We start from the raw sequence: 16,762 nt of genomic DNA, 5'->3' as shown, positions 1-16,762 counted from the left end.
CTTGGGCAGGAAAATGTAGCCACTAACATTTAAATCAATAAATTAAACAGAGCTGAAAAGAAAAAGAAAAAATATATTAGTGAGGTTAGCAGGTTCCAAAGATAGAAGAAAAAGCTCCAGTATTCATTTAAAAGGGGTACAGAGAGAGAAGAGAGAATGCGAGACAGTATTTAAAGTGATAAAAGGCTCAGATTTCCTCAAAACCCATAAGAGGTGTAAAAATTCAGATTCAAGAAGCCCAAAAAGTCTTGAGCATGACAAATAAAATAAATATTTAAAGAAAATGCCCAACCAAGGAACATCATAATATACCAAAGATGAACAGAATGTGTTAAGCAACCAGAAAAAGAAAAAAGAACCTCCAAAGGAACCAAAATCAGGGTGAGAGCAAAACTCTCCACAGAAAAAACTGTGACCTGAAGACAGAGACATGATAGCGTCAAAGATAAAATACCATTCAAGAGTTAAGGAGAAAATAATGACATTTCAGAAGGATGTTTCCCATTTATTGGCCCAACTACAGAAGGAAGAAGAAAACTGAAATCAGATGGAAGAGGTAATATGTCAAAAGCTTCAATAAGCAAAGAAATTGTTAATACATAAATACTAACTGGATTAAAAATAATAACAACATAGTAAATTGATGGGTGTAGATGAAGGAGATGCAAGGAAAATACACATTAACATACAATATATTAGCATTGTGGTCAGAGGTAAAGAAAATAAGATGCTCATATTATTCAATAGGAGTGCAAGGATATTTATTAACTTCAGACTTAAAAAAATCAGATTGTGCCTTTTAAATTGTAAGGACAACACTAAAAGAATAGAAACAATATTGTCAAATCAGAAGGTGGGGGTGGGGAAGGAATAAAAGAAACTGCATCAACCCAAAATAGTGCATAAAAGGAGTGGAAGGAAAATGAGACTCTGAAAAAACATGGTAAATAGAAAGCACAAAATAGGATGACATAAACAAACTCAAATATATTAATAATCACAGTACATATAAATGAGCTCAGATCATCAGTTAGATGATAGGAAGTTTCAAATTAAATATGAAATCAAAATTTAACTGTAGTTTCTGTGCAAGAAATTAACCTAAAAACATGGTGATACAGAAAGGTTGAAATGAAAGAATAAAAAAGTTATCTCAGAAAATTATGAACCAAAATAAAATTGGTGTACCTAAATTAATACCAAACAGATTTTGTATAAAAAGCATTATTAGGGGGCTTCCCTCGTGGCGCAGTGGTTAAGAAGCCGCCTGTCAATGCAGGGGACATGGGTTTGAGCCCTGGTCCAGGAAGATCCCATATGCCACAGAGCAACTAAGCCTGTGTGCCACAACTACTGAGCCTGAGCTCTAGAGTTTGCGAGTCACAACTACTGAGCCCAAGTGCTGCAACCACTGAAGCCCGCATGCCTAGAGGCCATGCTCCACAACAAGAGAAGCCACCGCAATGAGAAGCCCACGCACCGCAACGAAGAGTAGCCCCCGCTCACTGCAACTAGAGAAAGCCTGCACACAGCAATGAAGACCCAACACAGCCAAAAATAAAAATAAATCAAATAAATAAATTTTAAAAAAAGCATTATTAGGAATAAAAGAGAATAATTATAAATAAAATAATTCACCAGAAAGATAAAATTATGAACTAGTAGGCACACAAAACAAAGCTTAAAAAGATCAAAAATAGATGAAATGACAAAGATAATTTTCCACGTCCTTTTGCCAACCATGTGAAAGATTTTTAGCTCAGTAATTTCAGAAACAGATAGGTAAAGCATACCAAACTTTCTAAGAATTAATATGATATGGTAGTAGTACAGGGGTAGATAACAGAAGAGTGGAACTTAAGAGACAGCCTTCATTTAGAACCATGCGTATATACAGAGGTATAATGACAAGTCAGTGGGAAAATAATGGACCATTCCATAAGTTATAATGTACCAGGAAAAGGATTTTAGTTGCCTACCAGAGTCTTCTCTGACTACTTTAAGCAGAAAAGAATTTTATTAAAGAATATTGGGTAGCCTGGGGCCTCTCTTGAAAGTCAGAGGTCTTGGCTCTGAAGTGTGCAGCCATCCTACAAGGAATGCTTTAAGGGAAACTCCATTTTCTCTGCGTCTTGGTAACTTTCAGTATTGGATGCCAGAATTCCGCCCACTTGCGTTTGAAGAAAAAACAAACAGCTCCATCATCATCACATCATGCTTGCCTGAATATGTTACACCAATTCCATTGGGCAGAGCTGCCATTTCATCTGTTCACTTCCAAATCCAAGTTTCATGCATATATTATGTCTGATTGGCAGAGTCTAGATTTCCTGCCTTGTGTTCTAGCCACCAAGCAGTCTGACTCTTATCTTGGGAAGAGATAACTTATAAAGTGGGAAATTGCCTACATAGAAAAAGGGTTTTCAAATACTGTTGTTCAGCAAAACTCGTGTAATAATATGCATGCCTATTGGCCATCAACACGCATCACTGTTCCATGCCTAAACTTCAAAAAATAAAATAAAAAACAATATACTCCCACCTAACAGAATGAAGTTATTCCTCCTATAAAAGAAAACACCAGAATGCTCCCTCCTCATATTCTCATCATTCACAGCATCCTCCAATTCCAGGATCTATGAGTGTAGTGGTTATCCTTTTTTGCATAACAAATCACCTCCAAAACAACAAACATCTTTTAATTTACAGTTTCTTTGTGTCAGGACTCTAGGCAAAGCTTAGCTGGAAACCTCTGGCTCAAGGTCCTTCATTAGGTTGGGGCTGCAGTCTCATCCGAACACTTAATGAGGGGAGGATCCATTTCCAAACTCACTTGTGCGGTTTTGTCAGAGTTTAGTCCCTTGCATGCTATTGGATTGAGGGCCTCAGTTCCTCACTGGCTTTTATCCTGGGGCCTCAATTCTCTGCCATGTGATCCCCTCCACAGAAGAGCTCACAGTATGACAGCTGGCTTCCCTGAGAGCAAGCAGGCAAGAGAAAGGGAGAAAGCACCCAAGGTAGAAGCCACAGTTCTTTGTAATCTAATCTCAAAAGTGACATCCATTGTTTTTGTGTTGTTTTATTCCTTAGGAGACAGGTTCAGTCCCTTCAAGAAGAAGGGATTTCACAACGATGAATATTGCCAGGGGGTCACTGTGGGCCATCTTAGGGTTGCCTACCATACTGGTTGATGGCCATTTCTCTCCTCATCCAGTGAAAATTATATCCTGACCTTTTGTAACCCATGATCTAAACTATATTAACCCTAAACAACATTCCCGATACAAAATAGAATAGAAATGAGGAAAGAAGGATACAATTTTGGATAGAATAACATGATGATGACTATGGAGACTGTGTTGCTTTGATAGATATGGTGGGTAGGAGGAACAAAACCCAAGAACAGAATAATTGTCCATGTCAGTGGGAGTAAATCACCGCCCCCTCCACCTCAGAAGTGGTAAAATATAATCAACCTGCCATCAGTACCTCACTAGTTACCTATTCACCCAGGGGGAATCTGCTGACAGTCTTGTCTTTGTTCCTCTGTATGACGTGTCTTTTTTTCCTCTGGCTACTTTTAAGATTTTTCTCTTTATCACTTATTTGAGCAAAGAGATTATGATGTGCCTTTGTATAGTTTTCTTTATGTTTTTTGTGCTTGGGAATTTTGAGTTTGTTGGGTGGGTTTTTTTTGTTTTTTGGGGGGGGGATGGTTGTTGTTTGATCTGTAGGTTTACAGTTTTCATCCACTAGAAAAGTTTGGCCCATGGAGAACTTTGGCCATTATTTCTTCAAGTATTTTTTTTCCTCACCCCCTTCTGCAGGGACTCAAATTATACATATATTAGACCTCTTGAAGTTGTCGAACAGCTCACTGATGCTCTGTTTTTCTGTTTGTTTTGCTTTGCTTTCTTTTTAAATGCTCTTTCTCTCTGTTTAATTTTGGACAGTTTCTATTTCTGTGTCACTAATCTTTCCTTCAATGTCTAATTTGCCACTAACCCCATCCAGGGTACTGTTCATCTCATACATTGTTGTTTTAATCTCTTTAAGTTTGACTTAAATCTTTTCTCATACTGTCCACATTTCTACTTAACTTTTTGAACATCTGGAATACAGTGGTAACTGTTTTAATGTCCTTATCTGCTAATTCTAACATCTGTGTCAGTTTATGATCAGTTTCAATTGATTTTTCTCTTCATTTGGGTCTTACTTTCTTGTTTCTTTGCATGCCTCTTTTATTTGTGAACTTTACCCCTGTTAGGTACTGGTTATTTTTGTCCTCCTATATATATTCTTGAACTTTGTTCTGTGATGCAGTTATTTGGAAGTAGTTTAATCCTTTCAGGTTTGCTTTTAAGATTTGTTGAGTAGGACAAGAGTAGGCGGAGTCCAGAGCTAATTATACCACTACTGAGGCAGGTTCCTCTGTTTACCCAATGTCCCATCAATCATGAGGTTATCTAGTCCGGCAGGTGGGGACAGGTACTCTTCTCAGTCCTCTGTGAGTGCTGGGTGCTGTTATCTTCCATCATTTCAGGTCATACTCTTTTCTGGGTCTTGGGTAGTTTCCTCACATGCATGAGCTGATCCGAACTCAGCTGAATATGCAAAAGGAAGCCTCTGCATATGTCTCTGGTCCTCTGTCTCTGGGCAGCAATCTCCTCTCAAGAACTTTATACTGAGAATACTTTCTGGCAGAGTCTCCTCAAACATTCAGCTTTGCCCCCTCAGTTCAGTGATTTGCTGGGCTCAGCTTGGGTCCCCTCACCCAATGCTGTTTCCTGGAAACTCTCTCAAGGTCGTAAGCTCAAGAAATTAGGGCTCTCTTGTTTGTTTCTCATTACTTGGAGATGACTGTCCCTTATTACCTGATAGCCATGTCTTAAAAACCATTATTTTATATATATTGTCAAGTTTTTAATTGCTTCAGACAAGAGGGTAATTCCAGTCCCTGTTATTCCATCTTGCTCAGAAGTGGAAGTGCCCTTCAGAATATGACCGTTATTTATTTTTTTAATTTTTAAAAATGTTTATTTATTTATTTATTTATACTGATGTAACGTTGGTTTATAACAGTATATAAGTTTCACGTGAACAACAATATTTTGACTTCTGTGTACACCACAGTGTGCCCATCAACAAAAGTCTAGTTTCCATCCATCGCCATACAGTTGACCCCCTTTACCCATTTTGCTCTCCCTCTATCCCCTTCCTCTCTGGTAACCACTATTCTTTTCTCTGTATCTATGTGTTTTATTTACTTATTTATTCCTCAAATGCATGAAATCATATGGTATTTGTCTTTCTCCATCTAACTTATTTCACTTAGTATAATACCATCAAGGTCCATCCACATTGTCACAAATGGCAAGACTGTATTTCTTTTTATAGTTGAGTAATATTCCATCATATGTATATATACCACATCTTCTTTATCCATTCATCCATCACTAGGCACTTGGGTTGTTTCCATATCTTGGCTATTGAAAATAATACTGTGGTGAACATAGGGGTGCATATACCTTTTTGAATTAGTGCTTTTGTATTCTTCAAGTAAATACCCAGAAGTGGAATAGCTAGCTCATACGGTAATATATCTGATAAGGGGTTAATATCTAAAAATATACAAAGAATTCATCCATTTCAACATCAGAAAAACAAACCACCCAATTAAAAAATGAGTAGAGGACCTAAATAGACACTTTTCCAAAGAAGACATACAGTGGCCAACAGACACGTGAAAAGATGCTCAATATCACTAATCATCAGGGAAATGCAAATTGAAACCATAATGAGATACCACCTCACGCCCATTACAATGGCTATTATCAAAAGGGTAAGAAATAACAAGTGCTGGAGAGCATGTGGAGAAAAGGGACCCCTACTGCACTGTTGATGAGAATGTAAACTGGTGCAGCCACTATGAAGAACAGTTTGGAGATTCCTCAAAAAATTAAGAATAGAATATAACCTTTAAATGCAACATAATCTTTAAATGTAACGAATTTCTATTTTTTTGCACTTGGTTTTCTTACTGAAGTTTAACTGATTTAGAATTTTATATTAGTTTCAGTTGTACAACATAGCGATTCAATATTTTCATACGTTATGAAATGATTACCATAATAAACCTAGTTACCATCCATCACCATACAATGTTATTACAATATTATTGACTATATTCCCTCTGCTGTACATTACATCCCCATGGCTTATTTATTTTATAACTGGAAGTTTGTACCTCTCAATCCCCTTCTTTTGTTTTTACCCAAGTTTGTATAACTGAGAAGGAAGGCAATTCCTGGTGGATCATTTGATTAGTTGTATTTCTTTTTCCTTCACGAGTAGAGTGAAAATTAGAATTTTCAGACAAGACTTAGATAAATTAAGCATGAGTGAATTTTGCCTTATTACTGCCTCCAGCATCTTTCTTTAGCATCTGTCTTTCTCACAATGAGAAGTCAGTATCCCCATGCTGCACTGGGGTCAGTCAGGGTCCCCACTATAGGGGTCACGATAACCAGTTTCTTATGCTTACAATCTTTTCCAAGCTCTCCACAGGTGATCTACTTTAGGTCTTGTTGTTTCAAGTCTCTAAGTTAAGAAACTGAAAGTAAATCTATGTTGATGGATTGATGAATTAACGTGGAATTGTCTTTTCATAAATGAACCTTCTGGAGAGTTTGAACTAGCAAAAGCAACAAACAATGAGGAGAAATGTCAGGTATTGCATCAGGAGATTTGGAGAAGATACCAGGTTGGTTACAGTAGGTTAAAGTTACTCTACTGTTCAAAGGGCTAGGACCAACTTTATTATATCTTCCCAACTTAGGGTTTACCAAAGTCAGTCTCTTTATCATCAAGTTCTACCTTTCTTTCTTTTTTTTTTTTTAATAGGTCTTTATTGGAGTATAATTGCTTCACAATACTGTGTTAGTTTCTGTTGTACAACAAAGCGAATCAGCCATATGCATACACCTGCCCCCATATCCCCTCCCTCTTGAGCCTCCCTCCCACCCTTCCTATCCCACCCCTCTAAGTCATCGTAAAGCACCAAGCTGATTTCCCTGTGCTACACTGCTGCTTCCCACCAGACAACTATTTTACATTCCATAGTGTATATATGTCGATGCTACTACTCTCACTTTGCCCCAGCTTCGCCCTCCCACCCCATGTCATCAAGTCCATTTTCTATGTCTACCTCTTTATTCCTGTCCCGCAACTAGGTTCATCAGTACCATTTATTTATTTTTTTAGATTCCATATATATGTGTTAGCATATGGTATTTGTTTTTCTCTTTCTGACTTACTTCACTCTGCATGACAGTCTCTAGGTCCATCCACCTCACTACAAATAACTCAATTTCATTTCTTTTTATGGCTGAGTAATATTCCATTGTATATATGTGCCACATCTTCTTTATCCATTCATCTGTCGATGGACATTTCTTTCTTAATTGACTCCTATTTATTCAGTCTATATTCCAGAAATTCTTTTTACCTGTCCTGTGACCTCTGAATATATGATACAATGTGAATTTTTGGAATTTCAAAAGCATATAAATATTACACAATAAATGAATCTAGCAACCTAAGTTTAATTTGAGAATTCTCTGATCTTTATGAACTTTTATTCATAAATGTCCAATACTCAATGAAGTAAAAAATTAATAGAATTCAAAACAGTTTTCCTTTTACCCGTGAACCAGAGACAAAATGACTCAGTTAAATAATCAAATCAAATATTCATTATCTCTGATGACCATAAGGTTTTCCTTTAAATTACAGATATAAACAAAATTTTTATAAAATTATAATGCAAAAAATGATACCTGTGTTAGTGATTTCTTTATAAAATCACAGGGCTGGGTGGTGCATTAAGAGGGCATCCATGGCACCCAGGGGTCCTTCGGTACTGAGAACCTGTGATCACACTGAAGATTAATTCTAGAAAAACACTGTGACTTTACTGTGCTGGCTAAGACGTCCTAGTCACTCACACAGGCCAGGAAAACTTTATAAAAAATAGATTCTTTTCTAATTCAGAGAATAAATAAATTAGTAATTCCTTAAAAGTAAGATTTGTTGAGACAGCTTTAATTCTATGTAGATGATTCTCTTCACTATTTAATCAGCATGTGTGTTTCCCTGGCAGGCTCGTCCTCTGGTGAAAATGGGAAGAGGTTGCCTCCTGAGTCAGCATCACCTCTCAAAACTTCTGGACTGTGATCTCTCAAAAACCCTTGTTCCCATCACTTTGGCCTCAGCAGGGAGGCAAATGGGAGTCACAATATACTGTTCATAGCTCAGTTCCACCATTATTACCATTATTCACAATTCCACTCCCCAAGGCTAGAAAGGTAATAAAATCTTACCGAAAGTTTGGAGGGACAGAGAGGCTTTAAAATGCGGTAATACAGAGGAGTTAAAATTGAGACTCTGACATTCTCATTCCTCACCCTTTGTACACCCCACAGAGAGGAACGTTTCACTGGCTATTTTTCTCCGGAAGCTGTGGCCTCTGCCAAGTTGACCAAGCTCTCCCCACTCCTCCATTTCTTTCCAAATTCCCTCTTTTTACTCTCTGACCCCCAAATCCATGGTCACTTATCATTCTAAGTAGTTTAGCCGTCATTTCCTTGCACAATCTTCTTAGAAGCCATGCCCTTGGAGCACATGGAGCCTCGCCTTTCCACTCCCTCCAACCAATTATCCCAACTACCATCCAGGTCACTTCCCAGCCAGAGGGACTTCAGTGTTGATCAGAATCATCCTTCACAGGTTAACGACCAATCTCACACTACAGTAGCCTTCACTCCCGACCTATTTCAGCCACTTACACTCAAGACCACAACTTGTCAAAATCCCTCACTCCCGCTACACTGAATTGTTACATGACATGATAATTATTGACCTGCAACACAAACTGCTTTCAAGGACAGAGGAGGTTTAAATTTTACTAGAAATGAAAGGATTGTGACAGAGCATAGGGTGAACATCTAATTTCAGCAATGATCATTTAAAAAAAAACATCAAGGAAGAAAAGATATGTCAACCAAGCAGTGGATTTCCTTGTTCTCTTTTTAAAATAATTATAGTATTATAATGAACACTTGATTTATCCATTTTTGAAAGACAAATGCAATGATTGTAAGATTTTTATGTGCTTACTATGTGTCTGTGTAAAGCAGGCCTGAAGATTCGACCTTTAGTCTTGCAGCAGCAAATGAGGAATAGTTGCATCTAAATCAGATGCAAGATAAGTGAGAATCCCATGTCCCAGACTAAGCACTTGTAATCATCGTTAAGGCTGTCTATGAGTAACTGGGAAGTAATGGAATGGAGCTGTCCTGGAGCACGGGGGCTATTCACATCAACCTGGGGAGATGTGACCCACAGAGGGTATAGGCACAGGACTCATTATAAAAGCTGAAAGGACCTCAGAGCCGATGGCTACCCTGGGCTGAAGCTGTGTCTAGTCAACTTTGCCCCTGGTGATGCCACATACCCAGTGTGCAGGATGGCCAGGACATTGAGAGCTGTACCTAGGAAATATGGGACTACTCCCAAGTTGTTTTGTGTGCCATGATGCTTGTTCTGCAAACCTTCTTAAAGATAACCAAAACTGGTGCTTGCTGAAGCCTATGGTGAATTTTGAGTTTGATTGTCAATCTGAAGTTAAGACCTCAGCTACTGGTAGAGCAGAGTGGATGTCACGCATACATGAATTTATTCAGTCCTCGCAATACTACAATGCAGTTGGACATAATCACCATTTCCATTTTGCAGGGATGGAAAATGCAGAGTTTAAGTAAAATGGTTCAAGGTCACTCATCTTACAATTGAAATAAACTATTTCTCATTTCTTACATATTTTTGAAACTGATTTCTCTCTAATAAGTATATATTTTTAGCATCTTAAAAACAGCAAATATTTACTTAATATTTTTTTCCCTATATAGCTCCTTCTGTTAGCAGAAGCTCTGTGACTTAAAATTTAAGCCCACAATTGTTGGAATACCTATACTATTTTGAAATAAGATTTATTTTAGTACAAATACTATTCTATGGTGATTAAAAATTTTGCCTATTTTTTACATCACATACTGTGTGTTGTACATGCTATACAATTTGACATCCCGCATGGGTTTTTTATCACTTACAATTTTTTGAGAGGCAAAAGTTAACTTCTGAATAAGTGTTGACATTCTTTCCCTCTTTCCTTATTCACTAGAGGAAATTTGGCTTTGTTTGCTCATCCTCCTTACCCCTCTCCTAACCACTATGAAACATTTGATCCTCGCCAGCTTTGTTCCTGGGTTTTTGTGATGCAAAATTAATATAATGGAAAAAGAGAGAAATGGAACTTGAAAATCTAGGACAGGGAATTTTTATGAGAGTAGAGATTTATTTCCAAGAGGCAAGAAAGGGGGGCCTATGAGGACTTCAAAAGAAAGGAGCTTTGGGGAGGCTGAGAGACTGGACTTTGGGAAGTAGTCAGAGATATTGAGAACATAAAAATGGAGAAAGTATTTTTTGCAGTTTTTCTGTGTATTATATTCTGTATTTTTTTTTTCTTAAGAGAGCCCAGGAAACATTTGAATTATTTTAATTTCATTTTGGTTACTGGATTTTGTTTGTCTTTGAAAGCATCTCTAGATACCAGAGCATAAAGCAACACAATTTATATTTCAAACATTTTCTTAGTACAAATGTGCTTGATTGATTTCATTAAAGTTATTCTAATATCCCACTATATGCAAATGTTATGGCTACCTTGGCATGTTAATCTTTGCCCTAATTTTCAATTATTATTTTTCTCAAAGAGTTTCTAGGTTGTTAGGTATGAACATTCTTATTTAAGGCTTTTGATACACAATGTGAAAATATTTTATAGAACTTCTCTCAGATATTTGTGTGCCCTGTTCCTGTCATGGAAAATAGTCCATAGTGTGGGCTCAATGGTAGTTACTGAATTAGCAAGTGAGGATTCGACTCTTTATCCGTAATTGAGTTTCTCCCTTAAATTTTGGAGGGGCGTCTCTAACTGCCTGATGGACATCTTCACCTGAATGTCTCAATTACGTTTCAAAATAGACAGGTTTAAAGTGTAAGTATGCAACTATGGCCATACTACTCTGAACGCGCGGGATCTCGTCTGATATTGGAAGCTAAGCAGGGTCGGGCCTGGTTAGTACTTGGGTGGGAGACCGTCTGGGAATACCTGGTGCTGTAGGCATTAAAAAAAAAAAAAGTGTAAGTATGCACCCTACTTTCTTCTTTGCCTTTATGATTTCAGTCGATGACATCATAGCATTATTTAAGGTGGGCATGCTGGAGGCCTGGAAGTCATCCTTCACAATACTCCCTTTCCCTCTCTCATTTCTCATCAAACATGAAGCTGATTTCCCCCCGAAATATTTTAAGCCACCCTTGTTTCTTCCTCCTTACTATAACCACACCGTTCAGGTCCCCATCATTTCATTCGAGGTCTCCTACCTAACAGCCTTGCCCTCCAGAACCTCCTCATTGTGGCCATGTCAGTGTTCCTGTTTCAAGTCCCTCAGTGGCTTCCCATGTCCTTCCTGGCACTTCCCAAACGTGTGCCCAGAGTAGGTTACAGGGGTGCCAGAGCCGCAGGCCACCAGGTGGTCACCCTTGCTGCCAACAGTCCTGACTATGTGGTAAGTGTGGTGTGCATATATTATCCTTTCTCTTTGGACCACGGTGTGAAAACATTTGGGCACCTGTGACTATCTAATCACTGTCCATTGCGGCACTTAAAGCCTTTTCTCATGTGCACCCTGCCCACAGCCCCTCATCTCACGTCACTCCCCCGTTCCCTTTTTCTATTAATAGGTCCCAAATGCGCTGTGCCCTTGGCTGCTTCTCGCCTTTTTCTTACCCCTGTTACTCCCCTACTCTCCCCGCTTCTTCCCTCATGCCAGTTTTCACCACACTTTAAGAATCAATCATTTACCAACTCCTACTTTGTTAAACTATGGATTAGTGTCTCAAAGTCTAATCTGTAAAAGACATGCATCACAGTCATGTGGGGTTTGTTTTTAAGGAAAAGAAAAAACCTGATTCCTGGGTCCCACCAGGAATAACTGAATCACAACATCTGGATTTAGAACCCATACAAAAAACCCATTATTTAAATGACCCCCCATGTGTTTATTTTACACTTTAAATTGTGTAAACCATTGCTGTACACACAATCTCACTGACCAATTTAGTTTGCAAAATATGGTTACATATATTCCATAAAATAGCAAAAGAAAATAGAGTTACATAAGAAAATGTTGCCTTCATAAATATGAATTCATCAGCTTTGATCAATAAACAGTGAAATATTTCCCAGGAAAAGGACATAATAAAAACTACCCTTCACCTAAAAAATAAACAATTATATTGATGGTAGGCACACAATTGACCCTAAGAATTAATGAGATATATCTTTGTGACAATCTTCACTCTAAACAATTCCAGTGTTCATGATTACCTATTGAGGGAAAAAAAAGCCTTAGAGAAATGTGCTTAATAGCATACATGGTCAGTATGATATTTAGATTTTTTGGAAGTCAGTTTATTCCCAAAGTTCATGGCTCTCTGAAATTCACCAGTCTCACAACAAATTCCCTTTGAGAATATACAGTATGTTGATATTTGAAATTATACTTGTAGCACATGCACTGGTGATACACAGTCTTTAATACCTTTATTTCTTATGGTTTAAGCAATAGGTCATTATTCACAGGTGGAACCTATTCACAGGCTGGATTGATGAGGTTCCCACTGCATCTCTCTCCTTTGATTATATTTTTTGATTTCTCATTGCCCATTATATTTGCATTAATGTTTTTCTTCATCAAGCCCAAGGTCTGGAGGCAGACTCTGATGCTGTTTCTACCCAAAGGCTATATAATTCAGGGCACCAAAAGTTTTAAACTGTCCAGTGTACCAAAATTTAGAAGGTCTCATAAATAGTGCAATCAGTATTTCCAAATTCTGACTGTGTAATTTGGCATTCAAATCTATTTTTACTCAGATAAACTCTTAAAATTTTAATATGGCTCAGTTTATCTTTTAATAATAGCTTCTTATAATAGTGAGTTTGATGCAATTCTCAGGCATTGATACTTAAAATGTAAAGCTTTGCATTTTATTTCTCTTCTCTTTCCTTACCCAGCCTCTCACAGAGGTGTGTGACATTGTGATATAATAAGAAATATTTTTTTTAAGTTTTCATCCATGGTTCCTGGCACATAGCTCTTCAAATTCTTGTAATTTCTTAAGAGCCCTGGGAGCATCATTTTTATATTATTTGGTCTTTGTCCTTGGTTCCTGAAATATCGATAGTTCCTGTGATAAAGGTGAAAGCAGTGCCTTGTCACTCACAACAGCCCTTTCAAGCACACCAGTGTTTATGTTAATGAGGTGATTTTGGAAAACCCCTAGATAAACACCTGATGGGACCTAGTTGCCAGGGTAACCAACCAAGGGATTAGAGGGTTGGAACTTTCGTCCCCATCCTCTGACCTCTGGGGAGGAGACAGGGACAGGAAGTTGAGGTAATCACCTGTGATCAATGATTTGATCACCATGCCTACGTAATGAAGCATCCATAAAAACACCCAGCTGTGGGGATTTGGAGACCTTCTGGGTTGATGAACCCATGGAGGGGCTGGGAGGGTGGCTCGCCTGGAGAGGGCGTGGAAGCTCCAAGTCCGTCCCTCCTGCCTCCACACCTTACCCTGGGCATCTCTTCCATCTGGCTGTTCCAGAGTTGTATCCTTTTATAATAAACCAGTAAACTAGTAAGTAAACTTGTTTTCGCACTGAGTTCTGTTAGCCACTCTAGCAAATTATCAAACCTGAGGAAGTGGTTGTGGGAACCTCTTATTTATAGCCAGCGAGTCAGAAGCACAGGTGACAACCTAGACTTGCAATTGGTGTCTGAAGTGGGGGAGATGGGAGTGGGACAGAGCCCTTAACCTGTGGGGTCTGAGCTAGCCCCAGGTAGACAGCGTCAGAATTTAGCTGAAATGTAGGACACCCAGTTGGTGTGCACAGAGAATTGGAGAATTGCTTGGTGAGGGCAAAACTACCCCACAGTTGGTGACCAGAGTGTTGACTGTGTTGGGTGTGAGAAGACTGGTGAATAGAGGGAGAAACAGTTTTTCCTTTCAAGTTTCTAATGATATCAGTAAATGAAATGAGGATGGAGATAACTAGGAATTTATAATATACAAACCGGATATGCTATTGCCTAAATTCTGAGTTGAACTTAACCTCAAAATATAATTAATTTTAGTAGGGTTAATGATTTCAAAGCAAGCTTGATTATATTTATTTTCAGAAAACATTTCTTCGTATCACAAGACTAGTTTGATTTTTTGGACTAAATTTTCTCTATCTACATCGGAAAAGAATGCCTAGATACATGCACAGATCTCTGACAATACTTTAAAGCGTGATTATCCTCTTTGACAACAATGTGTGAACAGCCTTTATACATCTGTCCAGCCCACTACAATGTAAATTTGCCTGGAGAACAATGGTATTTTCTATAGTCATTACCTTGCTCATATTAACTACTTAATAAATATTTGTTGAAATGTTTGTCAATGTCAGTACATTTTTAATATTCATCCTTAATGTTTATTTAAATAAATTTGTATAGAAATTGCCCTCTGGAAGTTGGAAACAAGGGAAAAGTTAAGCAGACCATACTATTTGTTTCAAATATTTTCTGCCTTAATATATACCTGGTTCAAAGACATCAGGCTTAGCCACATAACCTGCTTTGATGAATTAAATATGAGCCAGACTGACATAGGTCACATATGCACTGAAGCCATGACATGGTTCTACCAATGCGCTTTCCCTCTGCTGTGAAAACACCAGTTCTAAAAAGGGATTACCTCTTCAACCTGTGTCTCCGGATGAAGATACATGAAGTAGAGTTACAGTCAACCTGCCCGCAATATGCGGTGGGAACAAAATATAAACCTTTGTTGTTGTAAACTGCTAAGATGTTGAGTTTGATTGTTGCAGCATAATCTAATGAAAGCTGCGTAATACAGGGTGAATTACAAAAACACTCTTCATCTTTATTCCTGTTTTTGTGCCAGTACCATACTGTTTGGATTACTGTAGCTTTGTACTATAGTCTGAAGTCAGGGAGCCTCATTCCTCCAGCTATTTTTCTTTCTCAAGATTGCCTTGGCTATTCAGGGTCTTTTGTGTTTCCATACAAATTATAAAATTTTTTGTTCTAATTCTGTGAAAAATGATATGGAACAGGATAGAAAGTCCAGAGATAAACCCACACACCAATAGTCAACTAATCTATGACAAAGGAGGCAAGAATATACAATGGGGAAAAGACAGTCTCTTCAATAAGTGGTGCTGGGAAAACTGGACAGCTACATGTAAAAGAATGAAATTAGAACATTCTCTAACACCATACACAAAAACAAACTCAAAATGGATTAAAGACCTAAATATAAGACGGGATACTATAAAACTCTTAGAGGAAAACATCAGCAGAACAATTTCTGACATAAATTGCAGCAATATCTTTTTTCATCCATCTCTGAGAGTAATGAAAATAAAAACTAAAATAAACAAATGGAGCCTCATTAAACTTAAATGCTTTTGCACAGCAAAGGAAACCATCAACAAAATGAAAAGAAAACCCACAGAATGGGAGTAAATATTTGCAAACAAAGCAACTTATAAGGGATTAATCTCCAAAATATACAAACAGTTCATGCAGCTCAATATAAAAAAAAAACAACAACAAACAACCGAATCAAAACATGGGTGGAAGATCTAAATAGACATTTCTCAAAGAAGACATACAGATGGCCAAGAGGTACATTAAAAGATGCTCAACAACTCTAATTATTAGAGAAATGCAAATCAAAACTACAATGAGGTATCACTTCACACCGGTCAGAATGGCCATTATGAAAAAATCTACAACAGGGGCTTCCCTGGTGGCGCAGTGGTTGAGAATCTGCCTGCCAATGCAGGGGACACGGGTTCGAACCCTGGTCTGGGAAGATCCCACATGCCATGGAGCAACTAGGCCCATGAGCCACTACTACTGAGCCTGCGCGTCTGGAGCCTGTGCTCCACAACAAGAGAGGCCGCGATAGTGAGAGGCCCACGCACCGTGATGAAGAGTGGCCCCCGCTTGCCACGACTAGAGAAAGCCCTCGCACAGAAACGAAGACCCAACACAGCCAAAAATAATAAATAAATAAATAATTTAAAAAAAAAATCTACAACAATAAATGCTGGAGAGAGTGTGGAGAAAAGGGAACCCTCCTACACTGTTGGTGGGAATGTAAATTGGTACAGCCACTGTGGAGAACAGTATGGAGATTTCTTTAAAAACTAATAAAAATAGAACTACCATATGATCCAGCAATCCCATTCCTGGGCAAATATCTGGAGGCAACCATAATTCGAAAGGATACATGCACCCCAATATTCATTGCAGCACTATTTACAATAGCCAGGTCAAGGAAGCAACCTAAATGTCCATTGATGGAGGAATGGATAAAGGAGATGTGGTGCATATATACAGTGGAATATTACTCAGCCATAAAAAAGAACAAAATGATGCTATTTGCAGCTAAAGGAATTGACCTTCGAGATTGTCATACTGAGTGAAGTAAGTCAAACAGAGAAAGACAAATATCATACAATATCACTTTTATGTGGAATCTAAAAAATGGTA

At 38.1% G+C, this 16,762-nt stretch overlaps 1 protein-coding gene and 1 pseudogene across 5 annotated transcripts in view; one reads left to right on the top strand and one right to left on the bottom strand.

The window, feature by feature from the left end:
- CRB1 (crumbs cell polarity complex component 1) overlaps positions 1–16,762 on the bottom strand; it is a 267,875-nt gene that overhangs the window by 198,843 nt on the left and 52,270 nt on the right. The gene's annotated exons all lie outside the window — the stretch shown is intronic.
- LOC117198500 (uncharacterized) lies at positions 11,127–11,245 on the top strand (annotated as a pseudogene).

Source organism: Orcinus orca, chromosome 1 (genome assembly GCF_937001465.1).
Source record: "Orcinus orca chromosome 1, mOrcOrc1.1, whole genome shotgun sequence".
In the NCBI taxonomy this organism is placed as follows: domain Eukaryota; kingdom Metazoa; phylum Chordata; class Mammalia; order Artiodactyla; family Delphinidae; genus Orcinus; species Orcinus orca.
The sequence above is the reverse complement of the archived record's forward strand: the minus strand, read 5'-3'. Positions and strand labels throughout refer to the sequence as shown.